At 40.9% G+C, this 24,543-nt stretch overlaps 1 long non-coding RNA gene across 1 annotated transcript; it reads left to right on the forward strand.

Moving 5' to 3' along the window:
• Positions 1-1,807: 1,807 nt before the first annotated feature.
• On the forward strand, positions 1,808-20,515 carry LOC122189635. Its single transcript, XR_006181898.1, has 5 exons — positions 1,808-1,909; positions 11,740-11,828; positions 14,078-14,155; positions 15,163-15,293; positions 20,014-20,515. It is a non-coding gene; the product is annotated as an uncharacterized LOC122189635 (long non-coding RNA).
• Positions 20,516-24,543: the final 4,028 nt, after the last annotated feature.

The following is a 24,543-nucleotide window of genomic DNA, read 5'->3' on the forward strand; positions in this document are numbered from 1 at the left end:
GAAATAAATGCTGAAAGAGATAATAATGTGAGATTACATGAGATACATTATACTCAGCAACAGTATGAGAACCTCAGAGCTGGATAGCCTGTCAGGCAAAGCTGTTTTTGTGAGATTTCCAGTGCTTCCTGGTTTCAGCTGGGCCAGAAATAGTGCAAATATAGAGCTGCCTGCCATATTTTTGTATTTCTGCTTGGAAGCTTAGCTGAAAGCAGGATGTGTAGAAACACAACATTGCTTTATTTAAAGTTAACCAAACATTCCTGAACCTCAAAACAGGTTTCGTTTGAGTTTGAGGAGGAGATCTGGGCATTTGGTGCAGCTCCTATTTTAACAGTTAGCTTAACTCTAGTATAACGGCCAGATTTTGCTGCCTTAAGCCACGCTGCACTCTGTGAAAATGCTGCCATTTACCAGCGCATGCCAACAGGCTCTTTTGAGAATCCATAGCCAAAGTGAGCCATAACAGAATGTAGACAAGGCGCTCTGAACAACACTGAGTGACCAGTGGTGAAAGCTGCCTTAGCTCATCGGCAGTTGCCAGCACCCCAAAACCCAGACAGATGAGAGGCCTCAGCACTGCTCCTGCATCGAATGTGTCACAAAGCAGCGCTTAAGCAAGCTCACATGGCAGAGAACTGTAATGGAATCTTCAGCTAGTTGCCTGCTACCTACCTATGGGACATACAGATTTCAGAAGAAGCCCCCAGACACCAGTCAAGAAGATGGAGGCCCCTGAGTGTGAAGATACCAAGGTTCAGTTAACCAGTTCAGTGGTTCAGTTACCACCATTCCAGGAGACCATGTGTACAGCACGGGCCTGGACACTTACAGATTTAATCTCTACGTCTGCAATTAGATACTCAAACTAACTGAATTGTTAAGGCTTTTTTGACACATCTGAGCATTTACTGTTTTTAAAGAGGAGGAAGAAAGGTTGCGATCCAGGCAGCAGTACCTGTGAGCCACCAGGGAGAACATCCGGGCCTGTAACTGAGCCTCTGTATTTTATTGTCCCTCCTGAAATGAAGTAGACATTTTGGCATTCGTTCATCTACCCTCATCCGACATTCTTAGTGACCTGCAGTTTCTTCTGAAAGTTATCACCCCAAGAAAATAGCAGATGAGATGTAGGAAATGATGTTGCTATGAAACCGCCGGGGTACATTCCAAACGTGATCAGTGCACACTGATTTAACATGCCCTTCAGCAAAAATTCATGAAGTTTGATGTAGCTCTTTCAGCAGAGAGCCCAAAGCTGCGTGGTAAATGAACTAAAGCACAATTCATTTGTGCTACAATTCTGTTTCATTCGAGGTGAGGACAGGCGGCCCAGCGGTGTGCATTCTTCAGGCATGAGCGAGCCCATGGAGCAGCAGGAATGTATCGGCCTCCCAGGTGCTGCCTCCAAGCATCTCAGAGGGCAAGGTAGTTACTCTTTTCACCACCTCTCTCCAGGGGAACTATCTTCAGTCTTAACCCTCTTCCCACCCTGCAAAATACTCAGCTCTAGGCCTGCTTTCTGTCTTCCTGACTGTGCTAGCTTTAGGCCTGGCACGCCAGGGCCCACACAGCCCTGTGGGACTCACCCTGCACCTTGGACTTTCTCACAAGCTTGCCCACCTCTGATTAATAGCTCTGATGTTCCTGAAACAGCATAGCTGAGTGGCCAGCATCAGTGTCACGCTGAAAGGAGGGTTGTGTTTCACCCAGAGCACTAAAAATATCTTTCAGACCAGCCCAGAGACTCGATCATTTTCACTGGAGAAAGCAAACACACTCTTATGACCTCTGCCTCTCACTGGGCAGTGCTCCTCAACCTTCTACCCGGTGTCCCCTCTTTGCCCCCACACTTCCCAGGACAAGCAGTGGTCTCACAGGGTCATTACCCCTTCTGCTCACTGGGCTGGTAGGTCTTCTCCACTTCCCTGTGGGTATGCAAAGGTGTGTGTGAAGCCCTGCCTCTCTTCTGTTTCAACACTAATTATCACTGTGGTTGTTCTGGCTGGTTATTATCTTTATTTGAGAAATGCTTCTGCTAACCTAATGAGGCAATTTACCACAGGGTGCCTAGTTTGTGTTTGTCTTTTTTATTACCCTCCTAGTGCCAGCTAGCAGCCCTTGCTTATCACTGCAATATCCTCTACTCAGTGCGTATTAGCCCAGACTTGTGTAGCTATAGATATTCTTGGTGCTGGTAGCAGATTGCACTAGTAAGACCACAGGTGATGAAAATACCAGAAGTCATGATGGATGACAGCAGAGAGTCTGTTGATTACATTCCAAATTACTACCAAGCACTACAATGCCATTCACCATCTGAGGCTGGGGCTCTGGACAAGCTGTAGATGTTTAAATTCTACAAAGACCCCACAGTTCTTCAAGGGAAGTGTAGGAGTTTTGTTATGCACTGCATCTGCTTTATGAAAGCAGTATCTTTTGCTATGTGAGCAGAAACCTGTACATGTGGTACATGTGACTGTAGCTCCCTCTTAAGCAGTTGCTTCAGAGAGGGACAGAAAAACAAAAACTTTCTTCCAAATGTCTTTCTATAAAAGTGTTGTAAAACAGTTACTGGCAACAAAAGTGACTTATGAGTTGAAGAAATAGTATGCAAAAAGATCCAAAGACTTATAGTAAAATAAAAACAGTATCTATAAAGAAGTCTAAGTTTTTCAGCTTCAGAACTACTTTCCAAATGGCAAATGGAGAATTTAGAGGAAATCAGGTGCTTTTGAGACTGTTTGGATGGATGACAGTTGAAGAAAATTTTGATGGAAAAACCCCTTAATTTTGAACAGAATAAGCTAGAAATATTCAGTAATTTCCTAGAAGATCTCAAAGTGAAGCATACACGGCTCTACACACAAGATGATAATGCTGTGCCTGCCACAAGACCTTTGTAGGGCTTTTTAGTTTTACTTTCTACCTTCAGATGCTGCTCAGCTTTGCATTTAACACATAAGAAGCAATACCTAAATGAAATGAGGTTCAAATTTTGGAATATTTTTTAGATTTGTGTTGTTACTACGCATCCTAGACTTTCATAGCTACATGCCACCAGATGCCATTAACAAAGCAGATCAGGGACAATGTTATATTTCTAACTGACAAAATAATTTTTATCCAGCTGAATTTTAATCCCACTGGATAAAACGGATGTTTCTTTGCTGATCAGTTCTCTGGGATACAGGTGGACTTTCTCAGATGAGTAAATCATGAATTTGTATCAGTAACACTTGACATTAAGAATACTTTCACAAACCTTTAATAAAAATACCTGAACTGAACTCTGAATAAATAGACCCAACTGGCATTCAGCTTTGGAAGATGCTGCTTCTGCTGTGGGTTTGAAGATAGGCTCTTGTCGAGTGTTTGCTTGTTTTTCCAACCACACCAACCAACCTAATGAAAGATACTACTTCTTGCTGCATATCTTGTGCTCTCAAAGTGATGAAGTTTGTTTACTTGTCTGTAAACTCAGCATTGGGCAAATTATCAAAACAAATAATGTTTTATGCCAGCAGAGCAGCTGTGCTAGTTTTGTTTTGTTTTGTTTTGTTTTGGGGGGGGGAATTGTTTATTTGTTTTTGTCAAATGGGCTTGCTTGAACAAAGAACAGCCAATAAGCAACAGTGTCCCTGTCATGGGACAAATCTTACCAAAACTGATGTTTTTCCCTATTTTCTGCCTGCAGAGACAGCCTAGAATGAAAATTCCATTCAGGACCATGTAAGGAACATCTTCTGTCTTAGTGAGACTGGGAGAAAAGCAGCAATAAAGAAAAGATGAGGGTGACGGAAAAAAGACAGAGAACAGTCTTTGCCTGTCTTGTCTTAGTCTGTTTTATGGGCTTGTAGAAGTGACAAAGGAAACCAGTTCTAAATGTAACAGTTAAAAAACATCAGCATTTCTCGTTAGGCAATGAAAATTCCTGAAAGACACAGGCAGCCTGGCAGAGAACCCATGGGGTTTGCTAACATGCTCATTTCTTTAGTCAGTGCATAATGCCCCTGTGGCAACCAATACAAGGTTTTTGGGTGCCCCAAAGAAGGATGGAGGCTTTGTGTGGGATCCACACCAACATGATTTTGACCTTTTGGGCTCACTTCAAGGATGTACTTGAAGTAGCTGAAGTGGGTAGACTGAGTGTGGAATCATATCTAGCCAGTGGAAATGAACAATCATCCCGTATGACCCTGTTCTTTTCTTTCCAAGAAAAGTTTCTTAACTGAGCTGCTGAATTTGGACATTAAAAGCGCTTAACTCCCTTCCATTTAATTTCCACCTTGTGCTTGCTCATGCTGCCAAAATGGTGTTGCCCTTAGGATTATTTTTTCCAACAGTTTCACTCTTACAGATGTGGATGAAAAGGACAGATGGCTCATGGCCCCTTTGGGAAACATTATGAGAAATAATCAGAGGGAGAAGTCCAGAATGAAACAAGGCAGGACAAGTTCTCATGCACCTGCTGCCTTTCCCATCATACAAGGCACTGGAGCTGCAATTGCGAAACAGGCAATCACAAAACTAAGCCACAGGAAACAAAGCACTGTTGCACTTCAAAGGTCGGTGCAAATATTGTGTATGTATGATGTCAAATGTGTTGCTCACTAATGAAATTGCCCTCTCTGGAGGATCTTTTTTAAGAGCAGGAGGAAATGTTGGATAATGTCTCCGCGGCAAGTTGTGTCCAGGCCAGCCAAAAACACCAGGCAAGGGTGGCCAAACACAACTTCCTTCTTTATTTCTACAGCAGCTGCTTGAAACATGGCTGTCAAAGGGCTTTAGAAGAGAAAGACATATGTGGTGTGTGTTTGATCAGGTGCTTCAAGTGCTACAATGAACTTTGGGCCACCTGAGCCTAAGGGTGTGTACAGAAGTGTTGTACTCTAGTGCTGCAAGCAACACTCACTTCATGCTAAAGGCCATCACATTGAAGCTCCCTGTTGTGCAATAGGATTTCAAAGAAAAATATTTGGGATGAGACATAAAACCAAAATAAGGAAGGGAAGGCAGGCAGGAAGGCAGGAAGGCAGGCAGGAAGGCAGGCAGGAAGGCAGGAAGGAAGGCAGGAAGGAAGGAAGGAAGGAAGGAAGGAAGGAAGGAAGAGAGAGAGAGAGAGAGAGAGAGAGAGAGAGAAAGAGAAAGAGAAAGAGAGAGAGAGAGAGAGAGAGGAAGGTGAAGGGATTGTTAAAAAAAAGAATAAAGCCAAATAACACCTGCATTTCCAAAACATTTCCAATGTGGATTGGCTAAAAAGACATGACCTTTCTTTTTTGATGTGGCAATCCTTGCAATTATGTAGGAATTTGTTACTTCCAGTCTGGAATGTTGCTAGATACAGCACAGTACAGGAATTCAATTAGTACTGCTGTAGCTAATTACTTCAGGATGTCTTGTTCCAACATTCATTTGCCTTCTGGAGCCTTTTGCAAAGAGGAAAGCATAGTCTTAAAGTGCATTGAGTCCTGGTTTATTTTCAAATATGACTCAAAACAGAGGTTTAACTTACAAATTCTGTATCATCTGAAATCCTTGCTACTTGAAGACCATCTTTTCCCTAAAAGCTCTCTGAATAGGAGGCACTCAGTGGAATTAATCTCTAGCCTCATGCTTCCTGCTGACCTATGAGATCCATGCTTAGACTCATTCTTCACGTCAAAATTCTGAGATAGAAATAGTCTGGCAGCTTTCAGCACTGACTGAACAAATTTTACAAACTGATTAGTTACCAAGTGCATACTAAAAATTGCTTTTTGTACTCTTTTCATAATTGGAAAAAAAAAAAAAAAAAAAAGAAAAAAAAAGAAAGTTCCTTTGTACATGAATACTCCTTTTAGCAATTTCACTACACCAAAATTACCAGATTGTTTCTGGTGGATGTATGAAGAGCAAAATCTTCAGTCCTTTGAAGCCGCCTTACAGGTGGATGGGGATGCAAATAGAGGCAGTTTTTTCTTCCAAAATGGAAGGTCAGTCAATGCCAGCCTCCTGTAAAGAGGACATCCATTTTTATAGTGCCTAGATTGTTAATACCAGCTTCATATTCACCATTTACCCACTCAGTCTATCCATTGCTTACACAACCAATGTAGGTCTGGATCTACCAATCACAGCTACATAGAACTGGTCTCCAACAGGCTATTGATTGGAGAAAGCACTGGCCCACCTCAGACTCCACCCTTCATTCATGACATTTTTAAGTATATGATTTTCACCCAGAGGCTGGTGAGGCACTGGAACAGGTTGCCCAAGGAGGCTGTGGATGCCCCATCCCTGCAGGCATTCAAGGCCAGGCTGGATGTGGCTCTGGGCAGCCTGGGCTGCTGGTTGGCGACCTGCACATAGCAGGGGGTTGGAACTGGATGAGCATTGTGCTCCTTTTCAATCCAGGCCATTCCATGATTCTATGATTCTATATGAAACAGTGATGTTCTTGGTCATTTATTTTCAGCGTAGATTGCAGAAAACCAGTATTCAAGGTATATTTGTCCGTACCATATTGTGAATTTCATGGCATCCATGAAACAAAAAACAAAACAAAACAAAACAAAACAAAAACATATACCATGCATTTCATGGTATATTTGCGTGGTTCCCATACTTTCTATCTCTGACAAAAGAGGTATTCCTACATGATTAAACTATGCATAACGTGAAACACCATGACTTTTGGTTATAGTTTGGAAACATCAGAGTAGGCAAAAGGTCCCAGAGGCACAAGTATCTCCTCAAATACCTAAAATGTGATTGCAGTGAGAGTGGGGCTGGTCTATTCTCACTGGTGACTGGTGACAGGACGAGGCCTCAAGTTGTGCCAGGGGAAGTTCAGGTTGGATATCAGGAAAAACTTCCTTACAGGCTCCCTGTAGAGGTGGTAGAGTCACCATCCCTGAGTGCATTTAAAAACCTTCTGGATGTGGTGCTCATGATTTAGTGGTGCACTGCTAGAGTCCCTAGTCCTTCTTGCTCTGGCAAGGAGAAAGGATGACTAATGGGGTGATCTATTGTCTACAGCACTGCCATGGCCACAACCTGTGGAAAAAGAAACAGCAGTAAGTTTGTATTTGGGAGCTGACTTAGCTTTCCTCCAAGGCAGAATTACAGAGGACATGTTTATGGATGGTGAAGCATGTCAACTGAATCACTCCATGTAGGAATTAATAACTAAGCCACATCTAGTGTTCATTTGTTACTCTTTTCATGCCACAAATAATCTGAAATATACTGCTGTTAAACTATTCTTTCAAAAGGAGATCAAGAAAGAAAGGGATCGGACCTCTTCTACACTAGTAATTAAAAGAGGAGTCTTTATTTAATCCACATTTCTCTGGAGCAGGGAGATTCTTGTTCATCCCTGGTACAAATTCCCAACAGTCAGTAGCTTTCTAGCAGAAACAAAATTATTGTAGGTACAGGAAGACAATTCAAGTTTTGTTTCATATGCAGCTTTCTTACCTAAGAAGAAGGTGAAAAAGTGGCCATTGTGTTTCTTGACATTAAACTTGCTTTTGCCATACTTGATGGATTTCTCTCCCAGTATGGCTGTCCTTTAAGGTGCTTTGCCATGGGATAATGCATGCATGCGAGCTGTTGTTGTGCAGAGTTGGCCAGTCAGCACACCAGAGAAAGTTTTTTTTCAGGCAGGAGATATTATCATTGATATGTATGATACTTTTGAAAATACAGCACAGGATCTTGTTCTTCTTTTGCATTTTATCAGTGCTGGTCCTCATTCTTCTTATTCTTTGGGAAACTGTGACCACTTGACCTATATTCATGCTGCCACAGACCTTGAATTTTCACATCCTAGGGGATATATGACGTGGGTCAAGTCCTTTTTTCTCAAAGGCTAAAATAAGAAGAAAACAATTTAGAAACATGAGAGAAAATGATCACAAGCTATGAATGTTTTCTTTAATGCCAAAATAAAAACATGTGAGAAAACTTCCTTACTCCCCCCCCCCCCCCCCCCAAAAAAAAAAAAAAAAAAGAAAATCACAATCTTAAAGATTTTAAGAGAGGTCATTCTTTGTGCATTGGTCAGTAATTTGCTTTCCTCTTTCTGGCAAAAACTAATATGTTATAGTTGTTGCCTTTTTCTTCCTTCCCAATATCAGTTACATATTTTCAGAATTAATGTATTGCTTGTGGGCTGACCCACATAGTTTGTCTCTGACTTGAAAGAGATTGGGTTCAGCTGATATACCTTCTTTTGGCTTCAGGCAGTCCCATTGTTTGGGTTATTCTGTATGGTGGGTTTCAGTAAGGAACTGGGGTCAAAACAAAGTATTTCCTATGAAGGAATAATGTTTACAGGTCAGCATGTACATTCTCTGCAGTGCTTGGGTGAAGGACATTCACCAGAAACATAAACAGCCCATGATTCAAGATACTGGAAGAAACTGAATGGGAACACTTGCCTGGAGAGATGAGTTCGGAGCAACTGTTCTGGATACTAACTGTGCTGTTCCTTGTTAATTCCTTGTCACAAGAGGCACACGAATGAGCCAGACATGCATGTGCTGTCTCAGTAGCACCCTGCTCTCCACAAAATATAGGGGATTTGCCACTTTCTGTAGCACTGTGACTTTACTTTGCCAGACTTCCCGTGATAGTTTTTTCCAGCTGAACTGAGGATTGCATCAGCCTGCTCCTGGCAACGCATGCACGTTGTGTTAATTCCCATTAACGTCTGCTGGGTGTATTGTTGTGCGGGTTAAACTATATTGCAGCTGCTACAGTATCCATCTGAGTAAGCAGCTAATATTTTCATACTAGCAAATGAGTGCCTATAAAGTACTTGTGAAGTCAACAGGTTGTGTCACCTCCTTTCTGCCACTCGGCAATTGAAGCAATAAACTTTAATTACAAGATACCTGTTAAAAGTGTGACGCTCATATTCCCATCCACAGTAAAGAGAAATGCACAGCTGCTAAGGCTGTTCAAGGAGAAGTGGAAGAACTTTTTCTGGGTACTTTTAAGGCTGTGCTGTGTGCTGAATAGCTCTGTAGAAAATGGAATTCAGAAACAGATTCAGAAAAAATGAAGTCCTATTTACCAAAAAAAGTTCCTATTATTGAACTTTTTGCAGAGGACAGTTGTGACCACCTCACCCCTCAACCTTAGCAGTATATTATGCAAATATGTAGGTAATGCATGCATATTTTGTTTATGTACAATATATGTAAGGATAGCACATATGACTGCGAAATGTGAAAACACTGATCATTATTACTGTGGTCATTTACATAAGAACTGTTGATAAGATTACTGCTTTTATACACAGTGGTTTTCACACCATGTTTAGAAGCTTCCTACACTGTTATAATCACTATATAAAGTTTAGCCAATCTTATTATTCCATTTTCCTTTTAACACAAAGCTCTGTTTGAGTCTTACATCTAAAAAAAGTTTGTCATCTGTTCGTGAAACTCATTTTTATTTTCATGTTCTTTTGTAATGCATCCTGGCAAGAATATCAGCGAATGTGGTGCTTTGTATCACCGTATACACCCCTAAAATACATTTATTACAGAAAGCTTTTCATTTGAACTCCCACTGCACTGGTAGGGTTCTTCCTAAGTTAAACACGGCATCTCCAGACAAGAAGTCTTTGCAGGTGCTGTGAGCTCATTCTCATTCTGTGTTTAGCTTTGGTGTTGTTTCCATTGGATCTAAAGATGGACTGAAGTTAAAAAGCAAGTGGAAGGCAAAATCACCAGGGAGATGGAAAAGAGTGTTTTCATGAGATCTATAAATCTTCTCGAGACATTCTAAAATTACAGATAGCTGCCTTGGCTGAGTTCAGTGCTAGCAAGAAACTAAGCCCTAATTTTACATGTTTAAACTGCCTTAAAATGAGGTTATTTTTCAGTTGGAAGGTGAATGACTCAGAGCCATCATGAAGCCCAAAAAACTGCACACCTGGTCCTTGCATGGCGCAAACCAGTGCCAGTCCCCAGCACCCAGGGTAACCACGTCAATGGGCAGAGAGGGAGCAGCTGACTCTTGTCTACCTTTCGTTCTCTGTGAGATCCAGGCAGCCTACTCCTCTGGGCTAGAGACACAGGAGAGCTCCGGTGGCCAGATTAGATAGTTCCCCTGCTTTGTAGTCTGCAATGTTTTACCTCAATATTTCACTGACCTAAACAGTGGTCAGTTCCTTCTGAGACAAAATGCCAGTCCCCTAAACTTTGCTGCTCTGCCCACACAGCCTCCCTGGGAGACGTGGAACGTGACATTGGTGAGCTCATGATGCTGAGCGCTGACATTGGCTCCTCCATGGCGTGATGAAAGCAGGACATTTTCACAGGAGTGGTAGACGAGCGTGCCCCCGAATTGACTGTCATTGCCTTGTCGCCCTGTGAGGCACAGCAGACGCCAGAGCTGCCTGCAGTTGCATAAACACACGCCATCAAAGGTCCGCAGGCCTCACGCTGGCACAGCGCGCAGGCAGCACTGCTGTTCTTGTAATTAATGAACTCTTGGCAGGAGGCTGCAGGAACTCAGCATCCCCTAACAAGCACATGCAGAGGTGGCACTCACTGTGAGTAAAGCTAGTGAAAAAGAAAGTGGAAGCAAGCTTCTGCCTTCTGCCATCCTGAGTTTCTCACAAGGTCAAGGCCTGGGAGCTGTGTGAGCTGACCCTCTGCACAAACCTGATTTTCTTTACTCGTGCTCAGCAACTTTTCTGGTACCCATCAACTTCACTCACAGAACCAAAGTGTCCCATTAGGTGCTCAAACCTGACTTCTCACCTCTGTGCATCTGGAGCACCCCAAAAATAGTCTCTACCACAAACGGAAGAGTCAGTGCTTGGCCTTCCATGGTGCAGTGCATGTATTGTAGGTGTGCACCCCTCCTTGAGGTAGCTTGTGGGATACATTGCTAATAACCTGACTAATCTCTTTGAATCAGAGGAATTATCTGAAGAGAACCTCATTACAGGCCACAGGGATATTTTTAAGGGTGTCAGGAGAAGGTCTGAACCAGAATAGGTTTATTGAGAAAACCCACTGAGAAAAGCCTGTTCTGACACCAGAAAGCCATGATACACTGTTTAATGTGAATGAACTAAAAAACAAACAAACAAACAAAAAAACCCCAAACCCTAACCACAAGCAAAGGACTGCGAATGGACACTTCCAAATTCTAGGCCAAGGGCTAACCTGAGGCCCTCCTCCAGGTAGCTTCAAAGTAAGCTCCAAGTCCCCATGTAAACGCCTTTTGTCTCATTTTATTTTGTGGCACCTGGGCATGACACCTCTCCGTCTGAACTGGGGATCTGAAACGTGGTGTATTTGCTCATGCTCAGTTATTGGCACCAGACTGCATGGGGCAAGCAGGAAGATTTCCCACTGTGTTGCTGTGCCTTTGTAAAAGCTGCTGACTGCTGGCATACATGCAATAGATTTCGTGGAATGACTTGTTCAAAGGAACATTTCTCTGGCATAAACTCAGCAAGTCTTACTCCCAACCCTTATTTCTTCAGAGCTAGCTCAGTTCTTGCCTGTGTTATACCCCCATTTCTAACACCTAAATTCCAATTCCTAACCCTAATCATTAACCTTCAACTTCACAGCATTTTAGACTCATTACTACCAGTTTTACATCCATAGTAAGCATTAAGAAACCACAGCACTTTGCTATTTATGTCTTAAATGAATTTGTAGTGCTGGAAATTACGCTTAACCTCTTCTTTTATGACCTTGTTTGCTTCTGTTTTCAATTTAGGAAGAAATGTTGAATGGAATTTTTTTCTATTTTGGAGAGAGATGCTCTACACAGATGTGCCTATGAAAGAGAGGGCAAAGCAGACACAGGTAAAGAAGTGCATAATTGATTAGAAACTCTTTTTGGTTTTAATCAGGAAAAAAAATATATAATTTGAAGACGTATCTAAAGCACAAAATTATAAATTTATTTCTCTTAGAGAAAACCTATGCAAACAAGTAGGCATTTGGGTTGAAAACTTCTTGACTTGTTTCGTATCTCTGTATTGAAAATAAATAAATAAATGCCTCTTTATAACCTTAATTTACTAAAAATGAATTCCTTCATCTAGCTGCAACACAAGTAGATTTGTTGAAATCTGCTGTGGATCATGAGTCTTCCTTCTGTTTTCCATTTACTCTCAAAGAGCACTGGATGCCCCAAATTCCCAGATTTAGGCCTTTTTTTTTTGTAGGAGTGCAAGTATTATTGCCTCATACTGCATATTTTAACAAGACTTGTTATAATTTTCCCATGGGATAGTGAAACACATCTTACACTGTGTGGTGATTCATTTCCTAGATCTTTTATTTTCATCAGTCTTTATCATATAACTGATTTTTTGGGATATTATTATCATGATTACCAGAAATGAAATTAAAACTGCTTACTCTGTAGCCAGGCATTTTATTCACTTAAATATGAAGCAAATACTCCTTCGATTGAGAATGGTTTTTTGCTTCAGTCAGAGAAGTGATGTTTAAGTGTTTCCTTTTCTACCAAAACCCATATATTCAAATCACTTTGCAAAATTAAAAGTTAACTGTGTATAGTGTGTGATAGATACATATTTTAAGGTTAGCATACAGCCAACTTTTTTTTTTTTTAGATATTAAGTGAAGCCAAAGAGATGTTACCCAGCTCTCAAAATTTAGTTTTTTAAATTCGTGTATAATCACTTAATAAGACAATTTCAAAGACTGAAGTTCCTTAAATGTTCACTTCTGAACAAATTAACTTGAAACAGAACTTCTCTAGTGTGCTGTGTCCCATTTTGGGCTCCTCAGTTCAAGAAGGACAGGGAGCAACTGGAGAGAGATGATGGGGGGCCTGGAGCACCTTCATAGGGAAGGGCTGAGAGATGTGGAACTGCTCAGCCTGGAGAAGAGATGACCAAGGGGAGATCTTATCAATGCTTATAAATACCTAATCGCTGAATGTCAAGAGGATGGGCCAGGCTATTTTTAACAGTGCCCAGAGACAGAACAAGGGGCAGTGGGCATAAATGGGAATAAAGGAAATACCATCTGAGCAAGAGGAAGAAATTCTTTACTTTAAGGGTTACAAAGCACTGAAACAGGCTGCCCAGACTGCTCATGGAGACATTTTTGGAGATACTCAAAAACAACCTGGATGCTTTCCTAGGCAAACTACTGTAGGGAACCTGCTTTAGCAGGTGATTGGACTAGATGATCTCCAGAGGACTCTTCCAACCCCTGTGATTCTGTGATTCTCTGATTCTGATATTCAGTTCCAGAAAATATATTGGCTGAGAACACTAAAAGTAGGAAATGCAATGCCTGGTGAATCTTGTAAGATCCATCTTTAATGCTATACTATTCTATATGTAAAAAGATTTTTTAGAATACTCTTTAGACTTTTCAAACTACGCTTTTCTTATTCTGCAGAAATGTATACAGATTGAATAAAGAATAAATAATTCTGTATGTTTTACTTAGAAATTTAGACAAGAGTAATTTTGTATTAAATTTTGAGGGTTCTTAAGTTAATGAACAGGTGGTATATCTGCTAAAAAATGTTTTGAGAATGGAACTTGCATTTCTTTGCCTGTGTCATAAAAGCCTTTACTTTGTACTGCAAAACCATATATTTTAACTTACAAAGACACTGAGAAGAGTCTTGTAGCATTTAGCAATGCTAAAAAAGGGAGAAAGATCAAATTTTTTGTTCTCAAAGAATTCACCTTGGAGCATGTGTTGTACACACAGAGTATTGGCTCACTGCAATAATAAACTTTTGATGAAAGGGAGGGTTGGACAGGCTAAGGAAATGAGGAAAAAGAGAAGAAAGAAGCAGAAGGGAAAAGAAGGGCTGTTTTGAAGCAGCACCTTATGTTCTGCCAATGCCAGGTTACATTTCCCCTCTCATTGGGATGTTCAGTTCTAGGGAGCCTTCCAAAACCACATACCTCCCAGTGTTGACAGAGTGTTATTAAGCAATAAATCAATTCCCAGATATGACTTATGTCTCTCTCTAGCACTGAAACATGCTGCTAATTAAAGGTGACAGACAATTTCTCTGCCTGTATAATAATACCAGTTTGTTCTACTGTAATCAGGATGTGTGCTGAAACCCAATGAAAGCACTGGAAAGATGCCCGTTGACTTTAGAGAGACTTGGATCTAGTCTTGAAATGGTAAGAAAGAAAGAAGAAAAAAAAAAGCTATTCCTCCTTTCTTCTCTCCCTTCTAAAATAAATCATGAATGTGATTGCATTGTTGTGCTGGAAGATATATTTTGTAATAACAAATAACAAATAGGCGTCCTTGTGCCTCAGTGCTCTTAGCATGTGCATATCATGCTCAATTTAACACATACACAGTGCAGTATTCTTGCTTACTTAAGAGTTTTATTTACTCCTCTCTCTCATGTTCACTGTTCCCTTGCATTACTTGTCATCAGCATCCTGCTAGCATCTCTACCTAATGTCCCTACAGTTTGATCTGTTCTTTGCACCATGTTGCTGCCTTTCTCCACTGACTTTCCTGGCTATCTTTTGCCATGCTTTCAAACAACTGGAGCCTCTAACATAGTGCCATGCTCACCTCTTTTGCAGCACTGCTTTGCCACTGCTGCAACAGGGCTACACTTGCTGCTGTTATAGCAGGGGCTGGCTTTGAGCTCGCCCAGCCCCGAGCTGAGGGCACGCCAAGGCAGTGAAGGGGTCTGTAGCTGCTCTCTTCCATCAGTTTCTACTGGTGACATGGCAGAAAGAGGTTTTACCATGGCATATATGCTACTGGATGTATAGCACTGCTTATATTTTGTCCAAAACAGGTGAGCTCACAGAGATGTGGCAAAAAAAGGACCACAAACCTCTTTTCCATCCCCTGGCCAGCACAAAGCACAGACAGGGTTACGCATACACAACAAACAGCCAAAGGAAAATTTTGTCTGGGTGCTCAAGGCCTTTTTTATCTCACCCACGCCACAATAACTTGTCCCTGTCTGAAGGGACAGCCAGGGCTGAGCGGGCTTCCTGCATTGTACTCCCAAAGTCTCCTGGCTCGGGAAGTGACAACATCTTGAACTAATTTTTTTAAATGGAGGTTGATTTTAAGCAACATATTTTCCAAACTGTTTTGTTTTTTTTTTTAAATGTAAGTCTAATTCTTTTTTTTTTTTTTTTTTTTTTTTCTTCAGGGCCTGAACGAGGAACACACAGGGCAGCCAAAGACATCAGCCACATCTGCCAGCCACCTCTGGAAGGCAGGAGCATCGCTGAGGGCTGGATGGAGGCTCCTCCATCAGTGGAGCCCTGAGCCGCAGACAAGGTCAGTAACCACAGCCCAATCTGCTGCCCTTTCCACAGCAGACAGTTGTCCTTTTCCATACACTCAGGTACTCTTCCTCAGGGACAAATTTGGGGGTTTTCATCACCAGCGGTGAGGGAGTGGGAGAGAAAATGCATCCAAATAAAGGACCATCACATATTGCTCTGGAGTAGATAGGTTTCCCATTTGCCAGGCTGCGGACACAGGGAGAGGTTTCCTGTGTAGTTTTTCTCCTGGATGATGGGAGCCATTTGAGGAGAGGTGAAATGGGCAGCCAAGGTTTCCTTTCCCCCCTGCCGCCTTCTCACCTTTGTGTGAAGCCACTCGTGGAGCTTCCTTGGCACACATCAAGTCTGAACAACAAGGAGAAGGATTTGGCCAGCCTCAGCCTCCTTGGGCTTATTGGCTCACTTTACATGGAAAACACACGAAGTGCCAAATATCATCCATTAAGGCTGTTTTGCCAGCCCTAGCCATTCAAACATTAAGAAAAAATGCTCCCAGATGAAAAGAGTGCAGCTTAAGCCACCTAATATTAAAGTATGTGAGCTTACTGATATATACTTGTTTGCAACTCACAATCAGGCACGCCTGCAAGCTACTGCAGACAAAGTGCCCCAAAGGGAGTTTACAATTTCTGGACTTGCCTGGTAAGGTGAGCTTTGCTATGCCCTTGGGGCCAGGAAGATGCTACAAGAGGTCCAAACTTCCTATAGTGAGGACAAGGAGGCGACCATGTGGAGCTGTGTAGTTCCTCCTAGAAGATGTTATGATTAAATTTTGTTTTGAGAGATCAGTCCCCACAGACATGCTGCTTCCCTTGTACCAGGTTATGGTGCAGCCCTGTGGGCTACAGAGACAATAGAAGGGAGGAAGTGTGGCAGCTTATGGCCCCTGCTTGCACCATGCAAGCTCTGCATCATTTTCTCAGAAACACTATGGAATCTTAAGGACATTTTCCCCCAGCCATGTGCAGGGCTAACATCTATCACACTGCTCCAGAGGGCGAACCCAAATTCCTCTCATAGATCTTCTCACTTTGTGATTTTTTCCACCTCTTTCACAGACTGGCTTCTCTGGCTTTAGGCTGGCTTCCATGAGGCTGGATGGGAAAGTTTCACAGCAGCAGGATGTTTTATTGCTGCCTTTTGTATTTTGCCCAGACAGCATTCCTCTGTCCATGCGCCCAGTGTTGATTATTGTAGATTTTCTCTGGTGTGGAGAATGCTTTTGTCTTCCTGGAAAGTCAGCTCCAAAGTCTGTGACTGACAGGTAGCTGATACTTAAGCAAGGAAGCACTGTCAAGGACCAGCCTCTGCACAGAGAAGTCTGGAATGTGCCCAGATGAGGACATTTGTCATGTTGCAGCAATACTAAATGCCCATTTCAGTCTGTTCTGAAGTTTCTGATGGGGAAATACAGGGCATGTTTGAATGCTTCTGAAGGTTTTTAAAATCAATTTGTGCAAAGAGTGAGTCAGCACTGTATAAGGACTGTTGTATTAGATGAGAGCTGCTTATTGAACACTACGTGTTTGACTAGTGAATTACATCAAAGTTCTAATAAGTTTACATGCACTTGAAAAAGCATTAAAATCAGATTTGTCAAAGTTTGTTGCATGAAATTTCCAGCCTAAAAATCTTAGCAGAACTCTTCTTATTAGAATTGATATTTTTCTGCAGAAAAATATTTTTATCTAGATCTGATATTTTACCCCAGGGCAGGAAATCCAGGAGAGGTGTTTGCCCAAAGAGCAGCTTGGCTATGGCCAGCTTTCCAGCCCCAGGAAAGGGATGGCTCCACTTTTCCATATCAGACTGTTGGATGTGATAATCCTGAAGCTTTTTCCAAACTGCACAATTCTATGATTCTATGTCAGTCCTACATCTTAGCCTCTTATCTTTGGCAAAGCTGGACTATATTTAGTTCTAACACCCCTACCTCTCCAGCAGCTAAAACAATAACAACAACAAAAGAGCCGATTTTTGAAACATCATTTGTATTTTCACTTTTTTCACATCTTTTTCATTGTATACAGTGTTTTGCACTCCCAGCTGTTGTCCAGGTCTGCCACCAGCATAAGTCTCTAATGGTCTGAACTTGTTAGGAATAAGGAGGTCTGGGGATTGAGGAAGAAAATTTACCCTAAATGTTCATTGCATTACAGCTGAGGTTCAAAAAAAAAGTTAATTACTGTAACAAAACAATAAAAATTCAGAATGTCCTAGGAGTCACATTCAGCATCAGAGATTGTGCATACAAACTGGGTGGTACTATATTGACATCTCAGTAATGGCACACGCTGGGGACCCTGAAAGACTTGCTTTTAGTTAAAACTGAAGAATGAAGAGGGGGAAAAGGAGCCAAGTCAGCAGTTTTGCATTAGGCAAGAGGGGAGAAGTTTGTCATGCAAGGCAATCAGCAGTTAGCTCAACATCAGACAGCAGGGAGGGCTCGGGTTTGGGTTCTGCAAGTGTTTCCAATGAATGAAGCAAGATGAAGCGGTGTGTTTCGATGCGTAGCTAATCATTTCACAGCAGACAATTTCACCAATTATTGAAATATGTCAGATCATCTACTGCCAAGACTGCCACTGAACTTGATCTAAATGAATCCCCAGAAATCTGTTGGGAAACTCCCATTGCTACAGATCTGTGCATTATTAATTGGAGCTAGGGCAGACAGGAGAGCAGTTTTTAAGTTGCATTTTTGCTGTTATAGAATGCAGATGTCCAACATTTCAGAGCGATTTTTCTGTTGTTTCATTATTATTTTTTTTTCCTGAAATCCTAGGGATCTGGTAGCCTCTAACCCCGAAAAAGGCATTGAAAAATGTAATGCATTTTTAAAACGTTATTGATTGTGGGACCATAGTGGTTAGCATGCATAGCAGTTTGGGCAGGAGATTCTTCATCTAGTTCAGCCCTTGTCAGCTATACTGGCATGACCCTGCTCTTTGCAGATGCAAAATGCTGTACAACTGCAATGGGCTGAGCAAGGGGTGAGGCCTGCAGTGTCTGGGCTGTGGGTGAGGGTGGTGCCTCCTGCCAGCCACACACCCTGCTTTGCCTCTCCTCCTCATTTCCAGCAGTGGCAGGATGAATGAGAAAGCTTCTCCAGAGCTTTTATCCTGCTTTAACTTTCCATAGCTGCTTGGCCTCCTCCTCCTTTCCTGTCTGTTATGGCACTGCTTTAATGAAAAGAGAAAAGGATTGCAAAACTGGCTGATTGACCTGTGATGCCAGTATCATGCCAAGCAAAAAGGTTGAATTTAGTATGCAGACACCTAGAGCTACCAGTAAAAAGCTAAAGCCCAGACGCATTGCAGGTATCTCCTGCAGGCATATTAATTAGAGGGGTGAGGGTCTTCTAGAAGCCTTGGGACAGATCTGAGGAAGGATTTTGCTCTCCTGGAGGAGGATCCAATCCATTTGTATGATCTGCAGCTGAACCTCCAGTAAGAAAGAGGGCTGTCAATACTTGTCTGCAGACAGTGTGGACCATTTGCCATAGCAGTGAAATAGAATATTTAGCATGTGTCACTTCTGCTTCTCAGACCCAACAGTCAGATGTTTGTATCCGCTCATCGGCTTCCACTTTCTTTGCTTATCCTGCTTGGGATCAAAAGGAGATTAAAAAGCCGTAAGCATTTACATATTATTTCTCTTCCAAAGCTCAAAGCAAATTCTCTGGAAAGACTCCAGTTAGCTTCAGCTGGCTTTGGACCAGTCTCTCAAGGAAAAGATGCAAACTTTGGTTTGCAATTGACTCTACCATCCTCTTGAATTAGTTTGGGAAGCTAACTTGCAATTTAGCACTTAAAACGTTTTAACCACAGTTATTGAGGAATTTTAAAACTAAGCAGTATAAAAAGTCATGGACTCCTTCATAAAGCCAGGCCTTTTATTCTACATTTATACCATCATTTTATTGAGTGTGATCTTCTTTTCTAGGTGGGACTTCAAATTTAGAAAGCTGATAATGCATATTTGAGTAGCTAGCAGAGGACTCAAATGGCATTTATAAAGATGTATATTAGCATGAGATCTAAAAGCAGTGGAATTTTTGTTTATACAGCATTTAGGAAGGGATATACCTGTCTTCTTTTCAAAATACATTAATCTTTAAGAAGTTCATCACTTTACTTCACTTATGAATGGCTTTATTCCTCCTGCTTCCCTACAACTACTTTTTTTTTCCCAGAGATAGAATGTGCAAAGGAAGTAAGGAGTTACTTTGGAAGAAGTTTGCAAGGATAAAATATGATAGAACATTTTTGAGGATTTCAGAAAATTACACTCATTTAAACTTATTACAATATCATCATTACAGATTCAGTGAATGTCTTCTAGCAAGAGCTTTCTCTTAAATGAAAATGAAACCCACAATATCATTAGCAATTGGAAGAGAACTTACCTTCTCAAGCTATTCTGCTAAGACAGCAACAGCTTTCAGCTTCTTAACACTGAGTACTGCAAAGCTTGCCACTGACTTAAGAATTCAAACTAAATCTTTTCAGACAATAACTGCTTTCTTGCTGTGTGTTGCAAAATATAGTCATGAGAGAATACTATGGAAAATGTATATAACCTGAGGATCTGAAGAAGATTTCTTTCTAATCTTTTTTTTTTTTTTTTTTTTTTTTTTTTTTTTTTTTTTGGAACCATTTTGGAGCTATTTCTCTTCTTTTGCCATATGTTTATGGTTTTCTCCAAGCAAGACCTTGACCCATACGATATTTAAAGCTGAAAGGAACCACTGGTTCTCTCAAGTCCATCCTTTCCCAGCAAAAGACTAACTTCAAAGAGAGGTCACATTGCTCAGGACCATGCCCAGTTGTGTCTTGAGCATCCCTAAAGAATGCATCTCCAAGGATGGAACTTTCCCTGCTACAATTCTCAGCCATTACTTCCTGGCCCTTCCCTGGGAAGGGAGAAAACTAGACCTCTCCACTCTGAAGCCAGACCTTGGAAATGGAGGACAGCAATTATCTTCCCTCTCTGTGCTCAGCTCAGCCACGATATCACCAGTTCTTGGATCTGTGGTACTAGGTGCCCCGAATGTTCACGCTCCTTCTGCTTCTAGTATGTAACAAGAGTTCCCAGTGCTCAAAATCCTGGGGAACACATTCTTCTTCCTAACTCCAAAGGTATTTGAGTGCCAGAATGTTGCTCTCTGCCACCCTTTCTTTGACTCACAGTAAAAAGGTTTATGAAGTTTGACCTGTTGAATCCTGCACCTCAGTTCCTTTCACTGGTTCCCTCAAGTGTGTGTAAATGGGTGGTAGGAAGATGACAAGATTAGTTCCATCACAAAATGAGGTCATCAGTTGACCCTCTTCAGATTGCAGAAGAAAATAACTTCAATTCACTTGACTTCTTTTCGCTGAGCAACATTCTCTAGAACTGAAATTTCAATTTTCTGTAGCAATACTCCAATTTCTGATCCAGTAAGACAGAATGGTTTGTGGCTTAGTCTGGAGAAAACGAATTATTTCTTCAATGACAATAGCAGTTAAAGAAAAAATACTATTGAGTTGATACAGAAGCATGAACTGCTCGACTTCTCAGTGTTTCTGTGCATTTTCCTCAACTGAGAGCACTGTTTGAAATCCAAGTTGTAGGAGTTGCTATTAGCTTATTACTCAGAATATCAAAATTGATGGATAGCTGAAGAAAGAAAGAAAAGAGATCCAGAGAGATATAATTCCCAAGAATGGAGAGAGAAGAGACTTGGAAAAATCAGGCAAATTTTAGGTTTAAACTCAACGTTTTCTCCAAGCATAACTTCAGTGGCTGATGTAAATTCCCATTCTGAATTCATAACCAATAATTTAATATGAAAGTATTTTGGTTTAGCTGAAGTGGAGTGTTCACCCACCTCTGAACTAAGTACAGTACCTGGGTTTGTAATTAGGGAAGCCAAGAATTCTCCTCAAATTTATTTTTCACTTCCTCCAACAACCTAAGAAGTTTCCAGATGTGAATTGCCATATTGTATAATGCATATCTAGCCCTAATCTTGCAGTCCAGCACAGCTCAGCCATCACCAGAAGGCAAGAAACTAAGAGCTTCTCATCAGCGCCTTCAATCTCACACTTGGGTTTCCTCTGAACCCTTCTTGTATTTAAAATAAATAATGAAGTTTTCGGATGAGGATTGAAGCCTCTCCATACAAGAACAACAAACTTCATGCAACTTTGTACTGTGCTGCACATAGTTATGTATGGATTTGCAATAAAATATGTGTGTAGTTAGCATCCTTTCAAAAGGCCTGTGTGGAGAATGTCCATACAGGATGGGAAGAATTCTGCTGTTCCTTGCAGATATGTAAACAGTATGGCCTTTCCAGTAGGGAAATAATTAACACACCATTTTGAAAGAAAAGGGAAATACTAAACAACCTAACTTCTTGCACTTTCTAATTACACCTTGCAAGTATCACTCTTCCTGTCATCTACTGGCCACAAAGGGCTAGCGCAGCAGTTCGTGTTCTCTTAGCCCTCTGGAGTTGCTTTGAAAGACTGTACCTATCAGCAGATATCAAAGGAGACTTACTGACTGAAAAAACACAGTCCTTTTGCTGGCCCACTCTGGAGGAAAGAATAGTTACAGGTCAGCTGACTGCTAATATGAACTATAGCCGAATGTCTTTTCTTAAAACCTGATTGTGGTTGGGTTTTTTTTCTTTACACTGAAGATAGAGCACTTATTCCCGTTTCCACAGAAGGAATCTAGGCTGCCATTAAGTTGCAACTGAAGTAATAACTGGATGAGAACTAAAACAAAGAGCTTCCAACTCAAACCACGACAGAGACAAAGCCACTGCATTTCACAAGAACAATCTGGAGGGAAATTCTTGTGTGTCATTTAAAAGGCCATTTATTTTTAAAACACCAGAACCTCTGATGGAGTAAATATTTCATCTCTAGCTCTCTCATACCGTTTTTTTGGCAATTTTTTTCCCTCCTTTATGGAGTCTTACAACCAAATTCAGGAACACCAGAGTGAATGGCTAATTATAGGGTATCGTTGTATGTACTGAAAAGATCTTGTTAAGGGAGTTACAGAATAAAAGCTTCCAATACTGACCTTGCCATCAACTTGCAAAAGTCATTCTTGGCAGAAATATTTCTAAATTCCTCCCCCTAAATAGTCCTTCAATAATATTTTATTTTTACATATCCTTTCAAAACAATCAAGTTTGTTGAACATTTTTCCTACAGATCTAACAGTCACACGAGGCTTGTTGTTGTAACAAAACCAACATTTTAATGTGGAGACTCCCAAAACTTCCTGCAAATAAATTACAACAAAGTGCAACCTTAGAGAACAGTAAATACAGCACTGGCAGAGCTGCCTTAAAGGTTATAAGATCTTATCCCAAAGTAACATCTCAGTGTGCTCTAAGGTAATGCTACTGCAAACTGTTGTCTCTCTTCTCTCCCACTCTTCTGAGATTATGAAAGCCTCGTGATCCCCTTTGAGTTATCCTAATCATCCAGCCTTGATTAACAGAAAATGGAACTTCAAATTCCACATTTAAGAAATCCAAAGCACAAGTGGGATGTGTTTTTAGTATTTCCAAGGAGAAAGGCTAGCCTGCAGGGAAGTATTTGTACACTGGTGAAAAGAGTTTGGTCTTGACTGAGAAATTAAACACAAATGTAATCAGAAAGAGTTTCTCTCATGTAGAAGTGTACAATCTAAAGTGAGACTCAAATGCAAACTAGGATCTTAAGTACAGCTGGGCCATTGGTCTTCTCTTTAATCATGGAAGCTGTCAAAATACATTAAGAATAGTAGCAGTCTGGAAATGTTTATTGCACTAAGCTTCTGCTCCTTATAAGAAGGAAATGAACAGCTACAGCTTTCAGCCTATGCTACTCCTCAGTTGATATGAAATGACCCAAAGGCAACACTACTGGTAAGAGATCCCAAGTTACAGGTTGTGATTCAAAGATGAATCTCAGTGTAAAACCAGTAGAAATGTTTTTGTACCCAATCTGGAAGGTCTAGAGGAACGGATAGATAGCCAGACAGGTTTGAAGAAAGCTGAAAATCCCAGACAGCAGTTCAGGAATGATTTTTTTTCTGAATTTTTACTCTAGTTTTTCTCTAGTTTTTCTCCTGAGATCATATTTCAGTAAGGAGCTTTCAGAGTTTGATTTCTGAGGGATTGTGAGGGATACTGAGCAAAGGGTACAAATGGCGAGCAAACTAAATGGAAATGATTCCTCTGCACATTTTTAAAACAAAAATATAATTGTCATTTTAAAACAAATCTTTGAGTTGTTGAATATGAAAGAGAGCATGATTATTGGAACCAGTGCACTTTTCCCTCCTTTTTGAATAGAAGTTTAAGGACAGTGTAATATCAGGCAAGATGCGTTCAGTGTCAGCCTTTGAGGTCATAAATTCTGTAGGCAACTAAAAGCAATAAAGACCAATACAAAGTTTCCATATAAGTATTTCATAAACATGTTTTATTTTCTGCTGCTGCTTCTTGACATGTATTTTAAAAATAAATAATCCATTCCAGAAACTCTGTTTTTGGCCAGTCACTAATAAATCAAATAAAGAGAGAGTAAAAAATTAGTGCAAGAAGTCAACTGCAACAGAATTGCTGTATACATTCAGAAAAGCAAGAAAGCCAAATGTCAGTTGATATCTCCCTTTCTCCAAAAGAAAACAATATCATCTATCAGTGAATAGGAATTTGACTCTGACCATGACCATAAACCGCATGGCACAAGAAGAGATAGAGACCAAAATAAATAAGTTCCAATCCCATTAACAACTTTATGAACAAAATCCAATATGAGGAAACTCTATTCAGCATTTATCAGATTACTATTTTAATTTCAGACATGTGGGTATGATGTTCCTTGGAAAGACCAAGCTTTCCATAAATGACTGCAACCTGAATCCCGTATTGCCTTCCACTTCAGAAAAAGTGGCAGAGGTAAGCATGCATGAATATATCTCAGTAATTTAGTCTGAAGCAAATAGGTTAGGAATAAAAACATTACTCTGCACCAGAAACAGCAATGATGACGGTATTTGATTGACATGGATGTTAATTAACCCCTTAATCATTGTCTGTCTAGGTAATATCACTGCGGAGATTGCTTACTTAGGCTGAGTGACATGGAAAACTACTCATCACCTTTAGGGAAGTAAAAATTTTAGCAAGTAATCTTCTCTCTGAAGAGCTTGGCAGAGTTGTTTGACCATCCATTGAATGTCTT

The sequence above is a fragment of the Lagopus leucura genome, unplaced genomic scaffold (genome assembly GCF_019238085.1).
Source record: "Lagopus leucura isolate 7727_CA_CO unplaced genomic scaffold, USGS_WTPT01 Super-Scaffold_100157, whole genome shotgun sequence".
NCBI classification, from domain to species: domain Eukaryota; kingdom Metazoa; phylum Chordata; class Aves; order Galliformes; family Phasianidae; genus Lagopus; species Lagopus leucura.